The 24,362-nt window shown below is 42.0% G+C and overlaps 1 pseudogene; it reads left to right on the plus strand.

Moving 5' to 3' along the window:
- Positions 1 to 8,702: 8,702 nt before the first annotated feature.
- LOC147459494 (uncharacterized) lies at positions 8,703 to 22,742 on the plus strand (annotated as a pseudogene).
- The last annotated feature ends 1,620 nt before the right edge of the window (positions 22,743 to 24,362 follow it).

Here is a 24,362-nt window from a genome sequence, read left to right on the forward strand (position 1 = left end):
ACTATGGACATTGGCAAGTCGTCGTACTTGAAGATTTGTGATATAAAGAGGGTTGCCATTTGATGTGCCTTGATAGTTTTTTTGACATGTATGAAATGCGCTTGTTTGATAAACCTATCCACTATCGTCCATTTTACTGTATTCGCATGGATAGACTTGGGAAATCCAAAGATAAAATCCATGGATACGCTCCCCCATGGTGAATTAGGGATTGGCAAAGGTTGAATTAATCCAAGTTGCTTCCCTCTATCAAACTTCATCTTTTGGCATACCACACATTTTGAAACATACTCTTGTATGTTTGCTTTCATCGAAGGACAATAGAAGTATGTTTCTATCCCTTTTAGGGTAGATTGAATCCCTCTATGCCCCGCATAAGGAGGAGCATGGGATTCATATAACTTTCTCACATAGTGAAATAGTAAGGCATAGCCTATTGCCATAGAGAAGATAACCATCTTGTAAGGTAATGGTTCTTCCTTTTTCCCTAGTGCAAGGGCTGAAATCACATCTTTAAAACCGGGATCGATAGCATACCCATCTATAATAGAAGATAGATCATTGTGAGTTGCTATGGATACAACATTCACTCTTGGTCGTCTTGAGAGTGCATCAACTACTTAATTATGCTTGCTAACAATGTGAGAAATATGAAAATGGAATTGTGAAAGGAAATTTGCCCACCTCATTTGTTTGTCAAAGAGCTTGATTTGTGTCATGAAGTACTTAAGGCTTTGGTAATCCGTTCGCAAAATGAAAGGAGTCCCCAGTAAATGGTGCTTCTACGAGTCTAGAGCAAGTAGAACTGCTAAGAGTTCCTTCTCATATATACCTAGAGCTTGCTCAATAGGGTTGAGCCTTCAACTTTCATAGGCTATGGTGTGCCCTTCTTGGAGCAAAACAGCTCCAAGGAAATCACCACAGGCGTCGCATTGGACCTCAAAATGCTTTGAGAGATCTGGCAGTGTAAGCACAGGTTGAGAGATAAGCTTCTCTTTAAGCTTTTCAAAAGCACTGTTCTCCTTGGTGGACCATATATACCTAGCGTTTTTCTTTGTTAGGTCATGTAATGGTCCCCTGATTTGTGAGAATTTTTCTATGAAGCCTCTATAGTATGCACACATACCTATAAAGCTTCTTAGTTCATGCAAATTTCTTGGATTAGGCCATCCTTTTATTACCTCTAACTTTGATGGATCCATTTGGATGCCATCTTGAGAGATAATGTGACCTAAATACTGAATCTCTTGTACGAAAAATTCACTTTTCTTTTTATTTATATAAACTTTATTCTCTCGTAAAACTTGAAATATTACCTGGAGGTATTGCTTGTGTTCGTCTAATGAATTAGAGTAGATGATTATATCATCAAAGAACACTCCAGTAAAGCTTCGATGAGGCCTGAATAGCTTCTCCATCAGACAGATGAATGTGGCTGGTGCATTGGTAAAGACAAAAGGCATGACAATGTACTTGTAAAGACCAAACGTAGTGCGAAATGCGGTCTTTACAATGTCTTGATCAACTATCTTTCTTTGATGATAGCCACTTTTTATTAAAGTGCTCTATAGTCGACACACATATGATATGTGCCATCTTTCTTTGCACTAATAAAATTGGCGAACAAAATGGAGATGAGCTAGGCCTAACCATGCCTTTCTCAACCAACTCATATACTTGCCGCATAATCTCCTCTTGTTGAGCTTGAGAAACTCAATAAGGAGGTTTATTTGGCGGTGAGCTTCCTGGAAGAAGCTTAATTGCATGGTCATCATCCCCTCGTTTGGGAGGTAGCTCACAAGGGATGTCGTCAATACAAACATCTTGGAATCCATTTAGAAAATTGGATAACTCTAATTCCTTTTGATTTCCTATATCTTCTTTTGCTAAAACATTAGGTTCATTTTGAGAGTCTTTAACAAAAATCATGTACACGGAAATAGAGCTCTTTATCCAGAATCGAGTTATACTCAGATTGCATAGCCTGCTCCCACTTCACCACATCATCGGTCATCATGGCTTCTTGGTAGCAGCTTGGCTCACCGCAATCAGTCAACATGATGTAATCAAGACATGGCTCGAAACGTGCAGGTGGACGAGAGACTCTAGTAGACCGTCTCACTCCTTGACCATTGCTACCCGCTCCCTCTGGAGCATTGCTAGTGGAAGGTGCATCACTAGCCCGTTGAATTGATTTCACTGTCTCGAGGCAACATCCTCAAAAGTGACTCTCCGAATCTCTATTTCCTTCATAGGTTGTTTATGCATCTTCGACTCATTGAAGATCACATCTGAACTACAGATGACTCGACGAGATTCCCGGTGCTAGAGACAATATCCCATCTCTCCATCTACACCATATCCAATGAAAATACATTTGTGTGACTTTGGCTCTAACTTTTGGCAAAGTTGTTTAGGCACGTGAGCATAAGCTTCACAACCAAAAACACGTAGATGGTCATAGTGGGGCTTACGTTTAGACCATAACTCTTTTGGAATCTCATAATTCAATGGCATACTAGGCGAACGATTTATAATGTGCACTACGGTCTAGACGGCTTATGCCCAAAAGCCTTGTGTGAGATTTGCCCTAGAAAGCATGGTTGTGACTCTTTCCTAAATTGTACGATTCATGCACTTAGCAACTCCATTATGAGCTGGTGTGTATGGCGCAGTAAACTGCCTTTTAATCCCCCTTTTAGCACAGAAATTGTCAAACTCCTTGGAGACATACTCTCCACCGTTGTCAGTCCGCAACCTCTTGAGTTTCTTGCCAGACTGATTCTCAACGAGTGCTAAAAATTTCTGGAACACAGGAAGAACTTGATCCTTATGTTTTAAAGGATATGCCCGCACCTTTCAAGTAGAGTCATCTATGAATGTCACAAAATAGCTGGGCCCCCCTAGAGATTTGGTTGACATAGGACCACAAACATCACTATGCACTAAATCTAGAGGTTCAACTCGCTTTTGACCCAATGGTAAGTGCACGGACCTAGTCTGTTTGCCATAGATACAGTGCTCACAAACAAAGAAGTCAACATAAGACAAGACAGGTAAGTAGCCAAAATGAGTCAGAGTTCTCATTCCTTTTTGGCTAATATGACCTAGCCGGCAATGCCACAACTCAGTAGACGGCAGCTCGGCTATAGATATGTAATCATGACCAACATCTGACACATGCATGGAATACAAGGTACCATGCTTCTGACCTCTGAGTACAACAAGATTACCTTTGCGTACTATCCACGAACCATTTCCAAATGTGGTGTTGTAGCCCAAATCATCAAGCTGACCAACAGAAATCAAGCTTTTAGTCAATTTGGGCACATGTCTGACATTATATAAAGTAAAGTGTGTGCCATTCCTTAGATGCAATTTGACATTTTTGACACCCTCAATGTCTATTCATAAGCATCACCAAGTCTCACTTTGCCACAAGAGTGAGAATAAGTAAGGAACCACTCTCTATGTGGTGTCACATGGAAACTCGCACCAGAATCTACAATCCAATTCTGTGCATACTGCGCATCTTCTGTAACAAGAGCCTCGACAGGTAGATCTGTTGTGAAGACCAATACGTCAAAGGTAAGTGGCATAACAACCGCTGGAAGAGTCTCTACAATAGGAGCATTTGAGGACTCTAGCACATTGATCTCCTCTAACTTTGCTTTGCCCTTGTTTGAATCATCGGACTTAGAAGTTTCACCGGATTGTTATCCTTCTTGCTTTGCTGCCATTTCCTGCAATCCTTCTTCACATGCCCTTTTATATGGCAGTGATAGCACTCAACATTACGCATAGAACCCTAAGACTTACTGCGTGAGCTCCCACGTTCCTTGCTTTTGGCATGACTTTGAGTGCGACCCTCTGTTTATCACTAGCAACATACTCATCACCATTCTTCTTGCCTTCGAGAGATTTTCTGTGAATCTCTTTGGTAAACAGACTCCCAAGGACATCATTGTACACTAGACCTGTACTAGGTGCTGAGTTGCTAATCGCAGTACAGAACGTATCCCAAGATGAGGGTAAACTGCATATCAAGAATATACATTTGATTTCCTCATCGAAGACCAAACCCTGAGTGGTCAACTGAGTGAAAATGATATTGAACTCATTAATGTGAGTAGAAATAGTGCCCTCTTCCTTCATACGAAGGTCAAATAGCTTCTTCATCAAGAAAACCTTATTAGTGGCACTTTTGTTCTCATAACTGGAACACAACTTATCCCATACATCTCTAGCAGTTCTTTCTCCAACTATAGTAAAGTACACAGATTCAGCCAAATGCAAACGGAGGGTAGATTTGGCCTTAGCATCAAGTTTCTCCCACTCAACATTTGTATACTCGCCCTCTCGGCGCTCCATGATAGGATCCAACCGGCCTTTTTGTATAAGAACATCTTGAATCTGCTCTTTCCAGATAGCAAAATTCATCGCATCAAATTTTCGAATATTATAAACATCCTTTTCACCACTAGATGACATGGCTGCAAGCTCAAGATAATATGGCGATAAACACTGGTAATTTTGGAAAAAAATCGACAAAGTTTCCCCAGAAAAACTGACTGAATCTCAATCCAAAATTGTCACAAGAGATCAGTAACGCATAAAAGTAATGCTCTCAGAGCATCAGACAAGCGCATCAACCACTAACTGTCACTAACTATGCATAAAAAGTCAAAAAACTTACCCAAGACTACCAACACGGCGTCAAATGCACATAGCCCTCTCTATACATGTCCTATGGCGAGGCCACAAAAAGGGGTACTCCAGCAACTTGTCTCACCGAAAGGATCTCAACATTCGTGAATCCCCCAGCTCAAGAAAACCTCACGCTATCGACCCTCACAAAAGGTTATGCAGACAAGAAACCAGCCTAGTCTCAGAAAGGGCCTCCAAACCGAGTCTCAGAAACGGTTGGGACTGCCAGAAACAAGCCAAATCGGCTTCACAAAAGGTACATATGGCAGTTTTCGCAACTCAGCGTACATCCACTGTCAACAATACTACAAGGTGCAGTATACGCGCTCAAACAGGCACCAAACAAAATGTGCAAGCAGTAAACAAATCCCTGCAGGGAGTAAAACCGCTCTCAAAAGAGCTCAAGCACTATGAAAAGTGCCAAAACAATGCATATCCGCATCAAATACTCCCACTGAAATCTGGGCTGATGCTAAACACTGCAACCTGTAAGAAACCTGGATGTCCTGTATATATGCAAGAACCTATGAGAAGATGGATGCCTAAAAAACCCGAGACAATGTCGATGCCGAAAAGTGCTCCTAATTAGCCCATAAACACCATCTCAATAGCACATAATAGCCATAAAACAGTTATATACCATCCCAAAATAGTCTCTGAACAACCTGCACCTATGTCATGTACCTGTACCTGTACCTGTAGCAAAAGTAGAGTTGAAAAATACAACTCTTGAAGCGTAGCTTGGATGAAGCTTTTGACTGCACGAATAGATTTGAAAGGGGGGTAAAACCCTAGGACACCTAATGGAAACGCTCTCGGAACGTTGAATTTGTTGATGCCGAAATCGAAAACTTGTTTGCACTTTTGAAAGTGCGCACGCGCGGACGCGAAGACGGCAAGCACAAACCCTGCTCTGATACCAGTTGAAGGTGCCACGTGAAGCGTGTGCAAGTGCAAGTGTGTGTGTGTGTGTGTGTGTGTGTGTGTGTGTGTGTGAGAGAGAGAGAGAGAGAGAGAGAGAGAGAGAGAGAGAGACATGCTTTGGGTGGAGTGCATAGCAACGTTATCCTGTTGTTGCAGCTCCTTATTGTCTTGTATTAAAGAATAAGTGTATAATGGTTATGTTAGTAGATGGGTTAGTAGTAAGTGGGATGTCCGGCCAATTGGCTTGAATCCCAACAATTTTCTCATGTTAAACTAATCATTTAATATGGGGAGGTACCAAGGGAGTAAAAGCTAGAATATTGGTAAGGCTACTAGACCAGTCTCAGCAGGGATCCAAAGGAGGGAAAATAGGGATTCAAAGGGGGACAGTCAGGTGCATCAATGGAGCTTAAAAGACCTAAGGTTCAACTTCATTAAGACTTCCATAGGCTAAGGTTCCAAAATCTAAATTAACAAGTCCAATGGACAAAAGGGGGAAGATTGGATGGTTATGGGAAGACTAAAAAGTATCCCACATCCCTAGGAAGGAGGGGGTGAGCCCTAAAGGTAGGGGAAGAAAGAGAAACACACACTCCCAAGCTCTGCCATTACACAAAGGGAATAATGAACACATGGCAAGCTCCTAGCCCAGATGCCCCCTATCTCCCCTCAAATCCTATTAGATGGCCATAGAGGTGGACCAATGAGAATTCGGCTAGAGTAGAATTGGTCTAACCAATTTAAAAATGCTTGATAAAAGAACCAATAGAAATTAAGCTCCTTGGCAGACTATTGGACAGTCTATCAAGGGGTCCAATGAGCATCTAGCAGCCCAATGGCTTGCTTGATTCCTATTGACCAGGAGACTAAAAGGTCCAATGAGAGTTTAAATAAATTATTTTAATTACCTAAAGCTCTCACAAAAGGGAAAGGGGGACACTTGTCACAAGACTATCAACTATGCTTCTTAATTGCTATTGGCTAAGCTCTGCAAGAGCCAATGGGAAGCTAGCAAGAGCAAATGGGAAGAGGGGTCGACCAAGAAGAGAGAGAGTTGGCATTTTTAGGCTAACTAATTTTGCTACACACACACACACACACGACTCATGTGTTGAGCAAGAACTCCATCTCCTTCTCCAAGCATTGAGAAGTAGAGGCCTACACCAACAAGTCTTAGCTATGGAATGCAAATCCAACCAAGAGCCAAGCTTCAATGGCATGCTCATCTCCTCTACCATGCTAATTACTAAGCTAAGCAATGCTATAAGAGTGATTATGTGAGGAGAATACTTCTTTCTCGTAAGATACATCTTCTTCCTCTTCATCTTTCCTCATTCCCTGCTAGCTCTCACCATCTTTGAAGGTGTGTGAGGTCTTGGGATTGAGGCTAGGCCCACTGGGTGTGTTTTTCAAGAATAATTTGGTGCATGAAGCTTCCATCTTCATTGCACCAACGAGTTTTGTCAAGGAACACAAAGATTGTATTGTACAAAAGTCTCCTTTGATGGGAGAAGCTATAATACAAAGCCTTTTTGGAGGGGGGACCAGCTCCATGTAAATTCGGTCCTCAACTATTGTCAATTGTTCTGTTTCTCTCTCTTTTCAAGTATTGTCTATGCCAAACTAGCTAGATGTAATTGCTATGTTGCTTTCTCCAACGAAGTACTCTCTCTATACTCATTAGGAACTTGTTCTTAATGAAATTCTCACCATGTTATCATTTTCCGTTACACACAAGTTACTAGTGCATTAAATGTTACAGTAAAGGTCTTGAACTATACAATTTTATTAGGATATAAGATTAAAATTGTGTGTTTTGAATGATGGAGTTATTCCTCTTATTATTTGTAGATGGTGGTTGGGCGCCCTTAAGATAGGTCTTCGCAATCCATACCCAAAGCATCCTAGCGACGCGTGCGTAGAATCTGAGAGAAGGAAGAGTGGGATCTATCTCGACAATTGGATAGAGAATCTCCATGGTAAGGAAAGGGGAGAGACTATCCATGGTTTTTAGACTATGTGGATGGCAAGTTTTCCAAAACAAAGCTGAAGAATAAAACGGTAAGTTATGAGCTTCTTGTTCAACTGATGTGTTTGGTTTGCTATCATGTCCTCGCTTTTTTTTATTTGGACTTACAACATTGCACAAGAAGGTTAGGGGAAAGGGAAAAAGCAAAAGTGTCACCATCGATCAACCTCCCACCAATGCCATTTCCCCGAACAAGGGATGTCGAAGCCCAATAATTGCAATAGACATACCTAAACAAGGTAAGAAGAGAGGACGACCAGTCATCAAAGAATTTGAGGATTTCTTGGAGGAGTTTCAGAGTGAAAGGAGCGAGCATCAAGGTGGCGTATCAGATTATGACAGGGTGACTCCGATATCCCAAGATCCCGAGCGAACCATATCCATTGCTACTCGGAAAAGCGAGGGCATCCACCCAGTTTCTGTTCAGCCACTTGAACCACTTGGTTCCTTTCCATTATGTAAGAAACACAACCACAAATCAGTGTTTTTTTTTCAAAATTTAGTGGTACTTAGCATTTGATTAAATTTTATCTGTGACACAGTTTTGACTCAATCTGACGCAAAAATGGTAGAAATTATAAGTGTTGGAGTAGTCCCAGTACATCTTGCAATACTTGCTAATCTATACGATGCAAAAAACAATTGTGAATAAGTTTTTCTAATTTCAATTTTGAAATTGATAAGCACTCAATCAATCTTCTTTCGCATGGTATTGCGTATTGCAGGAGCCTTCAAGTGATCCAACATTTGATTGGGTCTCTCTCACGCTCCGGCAAAATGGAGCCTGATCAGTGGCTTGGAGGGGTGCGGCTTGTGTAGGCAGACCTTCCCACACATTGCAAACTTTAAGTCGGCGTTGGTGGCATACCCCACTGGAATGTATTCTCTACCAATCTTGTTGCCAGTGTGTTCACCCTAGCTGCAAAGTTTTTACTACCAGATGGCACAATAGTCATGGCGTGCCGAGTAGACCACTTGGCACTCATCACCGAGGAGGCCTGCTTGTGCAAATTTTTTCCATCTTTGCACCATATTTCTCTTGATGGTGTCACACACATACGTTGTGATAGATGATTTCACAGATCCAGTAAGTTCTTAACCATTTCTCCACAAATTTCATGGTAGATATTAGTGTGTTTTTGTTTTAAACATTTACCATATTGTAGGTTGAGACCTTGATACTAGCCATGTTCACACGTAAAATTAAAGGGCTTCCAGAGATTCCATTATATGATCGTCAAGCAAGAGATGTGATAGCAGATAATGATGGATTCAAGTTTGATAGTGACATGATCCAAGAGCCACTACAGGACCTGCCATGGACGCTAGATGCCCTTGGAGCACCATTTTGGCCAGGAGTGAAGAACAACGAGTTCTTTGCTTGTAAGTCGAGGAGGGCACTTCTATGCTCAATTTTTTCCATTGCAATGTCCACTAATGTTTGTGCTATCATAAACAGGTGTTTGTTGGGTACCTTCACAAAGGTTGGGGATGCAGCTTTGGATTGTCTTGCATGATGTGGCAGGCCACGGCTTGGCAATGCAGTGCGAGCGTCTACAATGACATTGCGTTAACATTAACCGAGATCACAAATTTTCTTTGGCATGTGTTCAACCGCAGCAACAGCTTCCTAATGGTCTAGGATCGACTCTTCATGTGGGCGAGGTATCACGTTCAACACAGTCACAGCCACCTCCATCATCTTTAAGACATCATCAAGAGTCAATTGTGCCATGTGATCCTCCTCCAAGTAGACCTCTAACTGTAGTTTCAAGTTGGCCAAGCCATGGTCAACCGCTCTAATGGACACTATTTCCCACACTATCCATGGGCCCCACCTGCACACGTCCCAGTAGTGCAACCGCCACAAGAATTGCGGCCACCGAGAACCTAAATCTCGATTTGTATTGATTACTCCATATGAACATATTCTCTATGTAATGACAGACCACAAATTATTGGTTGTTCATACTCCATTTTACTTTTTTGATAGCATCATGTGCTATATGCTCACCACTATGTTTTGTTTTTTGTAACTATGTTTTAATTTTTGAAGGCAAGTCAATCAAAGGGGGTTGATCTTTTAGTGAGATTTTTTTTCCACTTTATTTTATGTGAAAATATTATGGAGGACATGGTGCAAACATTCTTTGAAATAAAGTTACTTGAGGTTCTTTATAAACAGCCAAAAAGACACTAGTTTCATTCATTCATCCATTCACAAGTTTCTCTGAGTTTCTATTTTCAAAAGCTAATCCTTAAATTTTCTTTCATCCACATATTTACCATGTCAACGGAAAAATTGCAGATAACGTGATTAGCGTGGGCCATTTGCACAACGCAGTCATGGCCCTCAGCATGTTCGACCACCCCCCAGGTTGAACCCATCAACAATGTGCATGCTAATTACATTCTCGATAATGTGTATGCTATGAATAATTTATGCATAGCACAGAGTGCATGCAACTACACGGAGGCTTTTCATGCAACGATGCCACAATGTCCATATTCAACACCCTACATGTCCTTGATTTTAATGCATGTCCAACCAAAGGGAATATTGAGCAAGTTGCCGCTCTTGCCAACAATGCAATCATGATTTGGAGGAAACATGGTTATTGCATCTCACAGGAGTGTGCAGCCTTCAAACGACATGTGAAGGCCTCGGTAGAAGTGTGTTTGACATACATTGCTACGCAAGGACAAGCCAATGGAGCCAACAATGGCAACAATATGTAGAATATAGCAGATATGTAGCATGAAGTCGTTATTTTGTAATATGCAGAGATAGTATGGTGGTGGTACCACAAAATTCTGTACCATGGCTTTAACAAGCCTCATACCATAATATAGAGTGGGACTAGCCTTCTATACAATAGAAAGCAAGCGGATCCGTAATGCAGGTAGGGGGGCTCAAGCAGGCAGAGAAGAGCATAGAAGAGATGAAGCTCCTTATCATGTTGTATTTGTCGAATGGTTGCCACATAGATTAGGGGTATAGTACGGAGGGAAGCTCAGATGGTTAGAGGGAGACTGTCAGATAGAGCATCTTTCAAGCTCCGCAAGCATGGCATAGCGCTCTATGGGGGCATAGCGTGATAACGCCTTCAAGGCTAGAGCAGGCCGAATTTCCTCCGTGCCTAGGCTTGGAAAAGCTGGCTGAGGGGGGCTGCTAGCGGGTCTACAAGCCTCGACCATGGGTGGGTAGCAGGGAACTTCTGAGTGCCGCAGAGATGTTAGCGCTGTGTGTATATGTTTTGCCGAGGAGAATGCATGTAGGGTGAGCGGCTCACAGGTAGAAAAGCCGAGGGAGGAAGAGCGTGCAGGAGCCACGAAAGTCAAAGTCGGGCTACTACTTTTGGTAGGTGGGCTTAGCTGGCCGAGGGGGACTGCTAGCGGGTCTACAAGCCTCGGCCATGGGTGGGTAGCAGGGAACTTCTGAGTGCCGCAGAGATGTTAGCGCTGTGTGTATATGTCTTGCCGAGGAGAACGCATGTAGGGTGAGCGGCTCATAGGTAGAAAAGCCGAGGGAGGAAGAGCCTGCAGGAGCCACGGAAGTCAGAGTCGGGCTACTACTTTTGGTAGGTGGGCTTAGCTGGCTATGGGTGGCTTCACATTTAAAATTAAACACCGCTTCACACGCTGATAAGGTTTTTTGGTATGCCCGGTGGGGCCCAAGGATCTCTTGGGAAAAATACTAACGTGGTGTTAAGGCTAAGTAGCCTGGAGGGGCCATGGCCAACCCAAGAGTTCAACGCCCAGAGGGGCCAAGTGAAAAATTAACAACCCGATGGGGCTAAGTCTAAAATCCAAGAATTAAAGGTCATAGCCAATGGGGCTAAGTTTAAAATCAGAGCGTTTTGAATTGTTTGAGGCTTACAAATGCTAGACTTGCGTAGCCCTAGGTACGATGCCTACTAGGCCATGAGAGAGAGAGTATTAAATGGAACAATTCAAAATCTCTTGGAATTTTAGGGGAGTAGAGATGAAAGCATCGCACATGTATGTCCAAAGAAGCAGACATTTAATTAAAAAAATATACGTCCATAGGCAAAGTGAGTCTATTTTAGAGCAACTTGGAGAAGTTTTACAATAGTTTTGATGTTACTGGCGATGGGTGTCCATCATGCACATGCATTAAAGAGAGGAGAGTCATGTTACCTGCCACCATCACCAAAAAAAGAAATAAGAAAAAGTTAGTTCATAAGGTGGAAAGCAGGTGTCATAAGAAACTCCTACGTGTTATTGATGTCACCCTAATAAATCATGCATGAGACAGCACGTGGTTGAGAGGGTCCATGGTGTAGGCTTGGATAGTTGCAGGAAGTACAACACTTGGTGAGATAGTATGAAATCCTCTTGCAAAGATCTTTTTGGGAGTCTTGTCCTTATATAGGTTTCTCCAAGTTCTTGGTTCCCTTCTAGCCGTGCAAAGAAAAGGGGGGAGGATTGGGAGGTCTTTTTTAATTTTATTTTAGGTGAGGGGAGTGGGGTGGTCAATTATAGATTCCTCTTTGAATAAGGTCACCACTCTTCCCTTTTTCCACCCACGTATTTTGTAGGAGGTGTTTCCTTCCAAGGCCATTTTTGTGGTTTGAGGTATGTTTTGAGAGGGGTGTGTGTTTTAAAAGGGGTTTTCCACCAAGACTTGTTTGTATGCCTGTTAACATCACAGGGAGAGGCCCACCTCCACCCACACTAGGAGGTACAATCCCCTGGGGGCACTAGGCCCCCTAAGGGGTCCTAGTGTCCTCCAATTTTAAGGTGCTCCAATACATCACTGATTAAGCATGTGTATGAGGATGTTGTGTAGTTCTGCAAGTGCCCTCTAACCAATCGCCATAAATTTGCACGTTCAAAACCGTTGTTACAGAATGCTTGGATGAGATTTTTTATGTCTTTTGCAGCTTCTAATGGGTATGTGTTACAAAAAAGAATGGGTTTTAGTTGGGAGAGAATCACTTTGTGGGCCCATTCTATAGGTCTATTACTTGACCTTTGGAGATATTTGATAGATTTGTAGGGTAGGCCATCCTCTTTTTTGGAGAGTTTTCTGATTAATTTGTTGTCAGTGATTGTAAGTTGGAGGTCGAGAAATTTGGCTTGGGTGCCAAAATTACTTTCAATGCTTAGGCACTCAGGGTATATGGTGTGGTTATTTATGAATTGTAGAGGGTCTTCTAAGTTAATGACGAGGAGGTCGTCAAAGTATCTATAAGGCATGCCAAATTTTGCCAAGATAGATTTTGGGTTAGATGAGTTAAGGGTTTTCGCAAGGTAATCATATTCTAGAGCATGAAGGTAGAGATTGCACTATAGAGGGGAGCATCCTAATCCCATGGGTATGCCATTGATTTGCCTATACACACAGTTTTGATGTTGGATAAACATGTGGTTGATGAGCCATGTGTTAAGTGAAGCGCGCATGCGAGAGCGTGTGTGTGTGTGCAGCAATGGAGAAGAGAGGAGACACAGGTTTGGGTGGACTCCAAACACAATAGTGTTAGGGTTATGAGTCCTTATTCTTTAATGTAGAATGAATGGTCAGTGTTAGTTCTCGGTAGTCTCCGGCGCCCAACATTGGATACATGTAGCATGTACAAAGTCCTAGACTTTGAACCATGTGCTACCACTAAAGAACCTTTGGTGATCTTCCACGAACTATCACCAAATGTGCAGTAATATCTTGCATCATCCAATTGTCCTGTACTAATCAAGCTTTTGGTAAGCTTCGGCACATGTCTCACATTCTTGAGCATGAATGAAGAACCATTCTGAAATTTCAGTTGCACATCACCGACACCAACTATGTCGCAAGCAAAATCATTGCCAAGACGAACACGACCTTTACGGACTGCATCATATGTACTGAACCACTTTCTATGAGGAGTCACATGAAATGATGCACCTGAGTCAATAACCCAATTCTGTAAAGCATAGTCATCAGTGGCAACCAAAAATGTTGAATCCATGGCAGATGTGAGATAAATATTTCCATGAGAATCTTCAACAAAAACATTGTTGATCTCTTCAATCTTTATACTGCTTTCCTTAAGCTTTCCTTCTTCCTGCTTTTTGTCTTTACCTTTCTCTTGTTTCCACTTTCGACAATCTTTCTTCATACGACCCTTTGTGTGACAATGATAGCACTCAATGTCTTTTCGGCCACGTGATTTGCTATGAGATTTTCCTCGCTGATTCTGCTTGCCCTTTTCTTGTGATCGACAACAAACAACGAGAGCATTGCTAGTACCATGAGAAGTATCAAGATTCTTCTTGCTAACCTCTTCAGTAAGAAAACTGCCCTCAACATCAGCACATGTCAAACCATCAGGAGGTGCTGAGTTACTTATGGCTATGTGAAAAGTATCCCAACTTTCTGGCAACGTAACTAGCAAGAACATTGATTTAATCGAATTGTCAAAATTGACTCCCTGGGCAGAAACCTGACTGAAAATTGTGTTGAACTCATTGAGATGGTTGCACATGGGTATGCCCTCATCCATCTTCAAATCAACTAAATTTTTCAGCCAATAAACCAGTGATGTTGCACTTTGCTTCTCATACAAGTCACATAACTTCTTCCACAGCTCATAACTAGTCTTTTCCATGTTCACATTGAAGTACACATTCTTTGACAAAGTCAGCATGATGGTGGACCTGGCAAGCTCATCCAACTCCTGCCAATCATACTCATCCATATCCTCAGGCTTTATCCCTTTCATCTTTATCGGCCGTATCTGCTTCTTCTGTACTAAGACATTGTAAATTTGTTCCTTCCAAAATGGGAAGTTAGTGCCATATAACTTCTCAATGTTGAACAAAGAGTTCTCCGATGATGAAGCCATCGCTCGACAAGGAGCAAAAGTAATAGCACTAAAGAAGATGATAGAAAACCTGAAAATTTTTGGTAGAGTCTCCCCTGAAAACTGACTTCTGAACCCAAAACAAATGTGTACAATGACTGAAACACTGATCAAAGTGGCTAAACCGGCAAGATAGAATCTCAAAGAACTGTCACTGTCAATGTCTCCAACTCTAGAAGAGTGCCTCCCGACTGAACACTGTCAAATGCATACGCATAAAGATGACAGCAATGCCAACAATGGCGGGTCAGCAGATGCACATCTGTGTCCATCGGTACACAAACTCTCCCCTTGTGGAGTAGGTACCCATTGTCGATGGTATAATTCTTCCATCATTGTAGGTCATCACTTGACAGAGTAGAACTGTGTGTGGAGGTTACTGCTACACTACCATCATTGGAGTGAGAAGGATCCCTCATTTTTACATGGCTCCACACTTTGGAATATGCATCATCCTGCTCATATTTGCCCTTTAGAGAATCCAAAAATTCACTACGAAGTTCCGTGAACAAGAGAAAATTGATCTTTGGCATACGACTAAGAGCATCAGCCACCACATTGTATCGTCCTTTACGATATGGGAGCTTGGCGTCATATTCCTGAATAATCTCAGTCCACCTGGATTTCCGACCCTTCAAATTGGTTTGTTGTGTAAACCATTTAATGCTTTCATGGTCAAACACAATCTCAAACTGAGCACCATACAAATAATGTCTCCATGTTTTCAAGGCAGACACTATTGCATAGAGTTCGCGTTCATAAGCAGAGTAGTTATGTTGTGTTGCATCAAGCTTCTTGCTTTCAAATGCAATTGGTCGTCCGTCTTGTAGCAGGACTGCTCCAATAGCACGGTCACTGGCATCCGTTTCCAAAACAAATGGTTTCAAAGGATCTACAATAGCTAGTATTGGAGCTGTAGCAAATGCATCCTTGCGCGTATCAAAACTATGTTGTTGAGTGGGTCCCCACTGAAAAGCTTTGCCTTTGCCTTTCAATTGGTTCGTCATGGGAACATCATTATTAGCATAGTTTTTAACGAACCTTTGATAAAAACCTGCAAATCCTAAAAAAATATGTAACTCTTCCAAATCTTTAGGAGAAGGCCACTGCCGAATTGTATCCACTTTGGATTGGTCCATATGTAGCCCAGTAGCTGAAATAACATACCCAAGATAGTGAATTTCTCCTTTCAAAAAATCACACTTAGATTCCTTGGCATGTAATTGATTTGTTCGTAACAATTCGAACGCCTGCCCCAGATGTTGTAAGTGTTCTTCTTCAGAAGCACCGTATACTAGAATGTCATCGAGAAAAACGATGATAAATTTGCCCAAGTACGGCTTCAAGACACTATCCATAAGTGTCATGAATGTTGCGAGCTCGTTGGTTAAACAAAAGGCATAACCAAAAACTCGTAGTGTCCAAACCTTGTTCGGAATGCAGTTTTGGGTATATCAGCAAGTCAAATACGTACTTGGTGATAACTTGACCGCAAGTCTATTTTCGTAAAAATACGAGCATGAGTGAGCTTGTCAAACAACTCATCCACGCATGGCAATGGGTACTTGTTCTTAAGAGTAACCACATTTAAGCCACGGTAGTCTACGCACATGCGCATACTACCGTCTTTTTTCTTCACTAATAGGTAGGAGAAGCCCATGGTGAAGAACTGGGTTGGATAAACCCTCTGCTAAGATAGTCAAAAAGCTGACGTTCCACCTCAGCAGCTTCAGAGTAACTCATGTGGTAGGGTGGTTTACTGATAGGTTTACTGCCTGCAACCACATAGATGCTAGGTTGCATCGATCATGTCGACGGTAATCCTGATGGCAAATCATTAGGAAAAACATCGTAAAATTCCTTTAGTAAATTTTTTAAATCACCATCAACCTTTGCTTGTTGGGAAGTAGCCATTGGTGGAAGAGATGAGAGAGAAGCATGCGGCCTTGAGGAATGTTCAACAGATTCAATGTCAGAGAGAAAATGAGACAATGAGTAACACAATAAAACTTGTTTTATTTCATTATCAACAACGAGTTGCATAAGCTCAGTTGTACATATCAGTGGTGGTGAAGAAGATACATCCTTCTCTCCTAGCAACAACACGTGCGCCATGGGATTCAAACATCAAGATGTTGTGCTCATAGCTACACTTCAGTGATGGTCCTAGGCTATGCAACCATTCCCCTACCCAGGACCACGTCTTCCCTCTCCATACTCATACCTAAAAATCCAAGGATGTGGAGTAGCCTTGTACTTCCAACGGTACAATACTAACTCATGTGGTCCGAAGGTTTGTTTCCACATGGAAGCTGTGAGACAACATTCATGCACCACCTCGGTGTGTGTTACTTCCACTGTAGAGAATCGTGAGGAAGACTCAAGAGGCAATAGTTGCACCATGTGCACAGCTTCCTCCTTGCCATGAGCAGCAAATTTCCCCTTGGGACAATCCTTTTTTCCATGACCGCTTCCCAAGCATTGAAAACATAATTTCTCTTTTTTAGCCTTATCAAAGTCGTCAGGAGAGAGAGGACCTTTGGACCCCTTGGGTTTTTTAGCTGCTTCAGAATTGGCCACTATAAATTTCCTTTTATTGTGCCCATACTGTGTGCATGTATTACCATGTATATTAGCAGGCACGTGATTATTATGTGATTTCTTTTCATCTGGATAATCATGAATGTGTGCTTTCACTATGGCCTCCTCAAGTGTTTTGGGGTCTTGAGTCTTGACGAGCTTCTTAAGTTCTGGCGTCAGACCGCGGATAAACCCACGTACTTGCTGAAAGGTGTCTAGTCCTTCCAGCTTGAGGATAACAACCTGATAGTAAGAGATATATTCAAGTAATGATGGTGTTGGCGCATGGAACACGTGTCCCAAGCCGTCCAATTCTGATATGCCTCATTTGTAGGCAAGAATTCTTTGCGAAACATAGCCTCAAAGGCTGCTCAACTCTGTGGTATGATATTCTTCTCCTTGAGAGACATCCACCACTTGTAGGCTGAAAGGGCAAGGGGAGTGGAACATGCTCATCACCACCCAGCCATGCCCTATATAGGCCCTTGGCCTTCTAAATATAGGGACCCCCTTGACTGCATGTCCATCCTGGCCCTTGGCCGTGTCTGGTCCTACCATTGTCTTGACATTACTCCCCCCTAGGAGAAGCATTTTCGTCCGCGAAAACACAAGTGATGGTATCTTCATAAGAACACTAATGTTTTCTACCGTAACATCCCTCATGGATCCAACGGTTCATTTGAGCGGAACCCGGTTCAGTAGGAGGTTCAATGAAACCAAGAGTAACATCTTGATTTTCTACATTGTTGTCCATTTGTAACCATCTGATGGTACCAGTTCCTATCCAAACATAGTGTATAGACTCCATTTAGAATGCTCATGAGCATGGTAAACGAGTTTATCACAACAAAGATGTACCAAAAAGAGTACCTCTTGTCACTTTCCATGAAAGTAACTTGCTGACATTACTCCCACTCATCAGCCAAGTTTAAGTCCTTGACTTTGCATATCCTTCAGCACCAGATTACACTTTGTAATCTGCCTATCCCCTTGGATAACTGACAGTACTCAGGTGTGTTCCCTCACACTTTGTAATCTGCCTATCCCCTTGGATAACTGACTGTACTGAGGTGTGTTCCCTCACACTTTGTAATCTGCCTATCCCCTTGGATAACCTACAGTACTGAGGTTTGTTCCCTCACGGACATGGGAATCACAATATCGTGTAACATTGTTGAGGAATTAACAATGTCTAGAATAACCATCGTGGTTAACTTGAGAAATCCACAAACACCCAAACCGAGCCATGACCTCTATTAGGGATTAGTAGACCCAAAAGTAATCTCATAGAGATACTGCACATAGAGTGCAAAATGATTCATAAGCAACAACTTGAGGAATATGCATGCCGTTCCAAATCAGCCTTTGCTAAACACTAGGTCCCATCACACCTAGTGTGCATGCATTTAGCAAAAAACAGATCCGAACCTGTATATCCGTGGTAATTCTTGCTAATACGTATGGCAAATGTGATGCGCCTAGCACACATTAAAAAGGAATGTAAATAGTTCTAAAAAGAAACTAAATACTTACAGTTGCAATCTTTTGCAAGCCTTGCTAAAACGTCTAAATCACAATAGAAGGTGAAACATTGATCACTTCTAGGTACGGACAATGAAACTTTTTCATTAACAACTTATAGCCTTGCTATATGTATAAACAACCATCTCTAATGTTGTTTAGCAATACTTGTAGTTGAACAAGTCATTCTAAGCATCTGACAATTTTTGACCACTGAAATTGCTCCTGATACGTCGTGCTGAAAATGGTATAGAAAACAGATTTGACTAGCACCTAGGGACTTTGTCGTGACACATATTTGAAATAGGGGGCACCAATGTCAGTCCCAGAGAGTCCTATTTTGGTTAACTTGTGAGTCCTATTAAGTGCCACGGGGTGGCTCCCCTATCAACCAATGTATGCAAAGGTGTTGGGAGACATCATGGCCCGGCATGCATGAGCATGACCTGAATTTGTAATTTCTTGGTTTTGTTAATAAAATTCACTCACTCACCTTTGTGAGTTTGGCACAGAGAGAGAGAGAGAGAGAGAGAGAGAGAGAGAGAGAGAGAGAGAGAGAGAGAGAGAGAGAGTTTGAACCCACATTTAGATATATGTGAGACGATATTACAATAAAAAGTTGAAGCTCTCTAGGCTATAGGAGAAAGAGAATCTCACATAAATGACTCTCTAGGGGCCTCGACAAGGATTTTTGAGACAAGGATGCCCTAAAAATACATAAGTATTTGATTTTCTCTATCTAGAATGGGCCTCGTAAATGTCATAATGCATTGTCCAACGTTTTTTTTCTATACTCACTCAACTGAGTGATGCGGTACATAGAGTAAAGGGAAGTGCCATTCCCTGAGGACATGATCAGTCCACAAAGGGAAGTAAGCACAAAGCTTTGCAGAAAGATTCAAATTTGTCACGAGACAATGCCTTTGTGAAAAGATATGCAAGGTTGTCCTGTGTTGGCACATAAGCCAAACTGATCTCTCCTGGTGAGAGCCTCTCCCTGACATAGTGGTAATGCACCTCGATGTGCTTTGTGCGAGCATGAAAAATTGGGTTCCTTGCAACTACCAATGGACTTTGACTATCAAAGTAGATAGTGTTGGCAGTGTCTTGCTCAACACCCAAATCAACCATAAGGCGTCTAAGCCATACACACTCAACCGTAGCTGTGAAGATTGCCCTGTACTCAGCCTCACAACTAGAAGTGGCCATAGTAGGTTGCTTCTTGCTCAACCATGATATACATGAACTGCCAAGCATGAAGCAAAAACCACTTGTGGACTCATGTGTCAAAACAACCAACCCAATTTGAGTTGGAAAAAGCATGTAAGTATGGCAACAATGATCCCCCATTGGGATAAAACAAGCCGCCAAGATGCTCAAGTAGCGAAAAATCCTCTCGACAGCCTGCCAATGCTTAGACCGTGGGCTATGCATAAATCTGCTGACCTGTGAGATTGCAAACTGAATATCCGACCTTGTGGTGCATACATAAATGAGGCATCCAACAGCTGTTTGGTAAAGAGTGACATCTGTAGGATCACCACCATCATGAAGACTCAATTTCAAACCTATTTCCATGGGAGTGGCAATAGGTTTGCAATCCTCAAGTCCAAATTACATAGCAATGTCTCTATGTAATTTTCTTGACACAAGGCAATGCCACCATCACACTGCTTAAACTATATACCCAAGTAATGATGCAACAACCGCAAATATTTCATCTTGAAAGTAAAATTCAAATCAGCCTTAAATTCAACAATATGTCTCTCATTTGGTCTAGTGATCAGCAAATCATCTACATAGAGAACCATAATGAGAAGTACATCACCCTCACGCTTTACATACAATGTGCTTTTTGTTGGACTGTTACAAAAGCCTTGTTTGACCAAATGAGCGTTAGCCTTCTCATAGCAAGCACGAGGAGATTGCTTCAACACATACAAAGCTTTCTTACGTCTGCACACTTTATCCTCTTGTCCTTTCTTGACAAAATCGTGAGGCTGTGTTACATAAACTTCCTCAAATATGTCAGCATTCAAGAAAGTAGTAACAATGTCTGATTGATGTACATCCCAACCAAAATGAGCTGCCAATGCACATAGAAAACGCACAGTAGTTACGACAAGTGGGAGCAAAAGTCTCTTCATAATCTATGCCTTTTTGTTGTGCATAACCTTTTGCAACAAGTCGAGCCTTATAGCGATAAATCTCACCATTCGGCTTGTGTTTCAACCTTTAAACCCACTTTGTACCAATGGCCTTTTTGTTAGGAGGCAAATCACATAAAGTCCATTTGTTATTTTCTATGAGTGCATCACATTTTTGATTGCATGGAAGCCATCCAAATTTCTAAAGTATGTGCTTCATCAAAAGATAGAGGTTCATCAACATCATGTAAGCTAGACACAACCAAAGCATAACAATCTGATGCATAAGATGCATGGCAAGAACTTGAACGAACAAGACTTGACAAGCAATCTCGTTGTGACTTATGTGAACTAGGTCAATGCCTTGTCGAATGTCAAAAGCCTTCAACATGCAAGAAGAGGTTATTGCATTTGGAAAAACAGGCCAAGATTGTGTTTTCTCAGGTTACTTTGTCGCAACCATTTTGGGCATATGTTGCAATCAACACACTCTAGGATTTGGACAAGGAGAGGCATAGAAGCCTTTCTCACAAGGGCTTTGTAAAGCATGCATTCACTAGGAGGCTGAGAGGTGTAGTACATCTTCTCAAGAATACCATAGTAGAGTACAAGTAGCACTACAAAAACCCTAAGTACGACAAGGACAGAGCCAATGTAGGTGGTGATCTAGGCATGTTGAAGAGCTTGTTGCATATGCGCACTGTATCAGCTATTATATATTTGCACCTTGAAGAGTCTACGACTAGATAGTTTTCTAGAAATTTGTGGGGCCTTTCCACCTACCCCTCAGGATGAGCAATTGAGAACTTCACAACTCTATCAGTAGAAATTGATATAGATAAACCAAGACCTTCAGTTGTTGCATTGTCACCCATGCCTTTACGCAAGCCATACGATGTGGCCAAGGTGAAAGGGGAGGAAACTTGTCAGTCTTTGAAGCTACATTCAACCATTAATTTACCTGTATTACCTCTCGGATGGCTTCATGGCTTGCCAATATAGATTCCAACAGAGCTGCCCCCAATGCCACTCGGATGGAAGCGTAGTGATTCTCTTCCTTTGCCACGAAGCTTGGACATTCCCCCCTTTCCACCTTGGATGGAAGTTGGGAGATACGGTCGTGCTTCCCCCTTCTCTTGTGGGCCTTGATCAGAAAACAAAGAGCTTGTATCACCCTCCTTCGCTGCTCCTACTCCACCACCTCATTCTAAGTCCCTTCTGTCCAACTTGACTTGAATCTTGAGCTTTAAGAAGACTATGGTAGTGACTACAACGATGAGGATGGAAGCTCGGATGAGTACGTGTGGGGTTTGACCAATTTGCACATGCCTTCAATGTTTGGATTGATCATCGAGATCAACTTGTGGTGTTCAATCCATATCCACATGTGCTTGATGTCGTTTGACTCGATGGGAGACATCACGAACCTCCAAGACTTGGACCAGAAGAGGCATAGAAGCCTTCCTGACAAGGCCTTTGTAATGCGGGAGTTTTCTAGGAGGCTAAGAGATGTTGTTCAACTTCTTGAGAATACCTAAGAAGAGTTCAAGGATTACAAAAACCCTAAACATGTCAAGAATAGAGCCGTTGTATGTGGTGGTCTGGGCATACCCATGAATGTTGCAAAACTTGTTGTATATGCGCATTGCATCAGCTGTACCACATTTGCATCTCAAGAGTAAGCGATGGGTCAGTTCTTCTTCGTGGAGCCTTTCCACCTGCCTCTTCAGATGTGCAAAAGAGAGCATCAAAACTCTATCATACTACAAAAATTGATATAAGCATACCAAGACCTTTAGTTGTGGCATTTTCAACCACTCCTTTGTGTGTGGCATGGGGAGGAAACCCCTCAATCTCTCAAGCTGCCTTCATGGTGGTTTACATGCACCACCACTAGGATGGCTTCTTGGCTATGCCGATGGAGTTCCCACCTTCCCAGTCTGGATCTTCACCCAAAACCCCAGTTAGTCCAACTATATGCCAACTTCTGTTAGTATAGTACCCAAACTTCCAGTTGCCCCATACAGTAGTGCATACACGAGGACAAATTCTTGCTTTATCTTTTGGACGTTACCTCCATTAACACACTTCAACATACATTCATACAAATAAAAGGAACACAAAACACCTGTGAATACTTATCAAAGAGAAAACAACAACATACCTTGTGCTCGTTCTTGATCTCCTCTTTGCTCAAATTCCATACCTTGTGCTCGCGCTTGATTTGTATTTATTATTAGTTCAACCCGGTGCTGTTTTTCATTTGATGTTGCTTTTGAAAACTGGAATGCAAAACCATTGGATTAAATTCATCATGGAGGATGGGGATTGAGCCAAGTGGCTTAACCCCCTGCATGGCCTCGTTTTGAAATAGGTCCTTAGACTCACCAAGTAATCACTTCTCTACTATTTTATACCCGCGAATCGCCCTTAACTTCCCTCGTACACGAACTATCTCTGAATGCTCTTGTACGTGAACTATTCCTTGCTCTATACTGCCCGTCGAACTCTTCTCCCAAGACAAAGCCCTTACATAACATAAGGTTAAATATTTGTCTGCTGCAAGGAAAATCTTAGAAGTTGTGTCGTTTGGAGAGAGAGAGAGAGAGAGACATGCTTGCTCGAAGTTTGGTGATGTGTCTCCCTTAGCAACTCCTATTGTTGCTTGCATTAACGACCTCTCTCTCTTGCTCGTTCCAACGACCTTCCACATTTTTTTTCTTCAACTCGCATGATGCCACCTACACTCGGTCCCAAGAAGCAAACCATAGAATGAAGAAGCCCGGTGACTTCCAAATAGCTCTCTCCTCTTGCCTTGCTCTGTATAAGTCGAGAGAATCGCTTGCATAGGCAAGGACACCAGCAAGACAGTCACCTAGCCCTCGCCCTCGCCCTCCTTATTCTCTTGCCGACTCTTCTGTGCAACCGTCGCTCGTCAGCTTTTCATCTATTGAAGCCACTTTTTTTAATGGGAAAATTACCAAAATACCCCTCTAATTTGAGGAAATTCCCAAAATACTCCTCAAATTTCAAAAATTCCCAAAATACCCTTGTATCTATTTTGGTTGGATTGTTCAAGATTTCCTATTCTTCATTCGTTTTTGACAATTGAGATCCGTTTTTGAGTGCTCAACATGTAATGTCACCAGTTACCATCGCAAAAAAGGCAATTATGTCTAAAAATAATGAAGCAATTTATCTCCAAAGCCTAGGTAACCAAGTCAAATTGTAGTTTTAGCATCTTGTACGATAGACAATCACTCTTCTTGCGAAGACCTACAAAAAATTTTATTTTTTCGAGAAATTTACTCTCACAAGGTATTTCGGGAATTTTTGAAAATTTGAAGGGCATTTTGGGAATTTATGACAAAATATCGGGGATATTTTGGGAATTTCCTCAAATTAGAAGGGTATTTTGGTAATTTTCCCTTTTCTTATTTAAAGTGGTATGCGACGGAAGGTCTCTTCGATCAAGGGCTATTGTTTTGCCAAGTGGCTCACTCTAGGTTCAAGAAAAGAGAAAAGGCTCTTGGCGGGGGACTTACTCCACGCTTGTATAACAGAAAATTCGCACATTACGGCTTGGTA

Source organism: Adiantum capillus-veneris, chromosome 4, assembly GCF_014529385.1.
Source record: "Adiantum capillus-veneris isolate H3 chromosome 4, ASM1452938v2, whole genome shotgun sequence".
NCBI lineage: Eukaryota > Viridiplantae > Streptophyta > Polypodiopsida > Polypodiales > Pteridaceae > Adiantum > Adiantum capillus-veneris.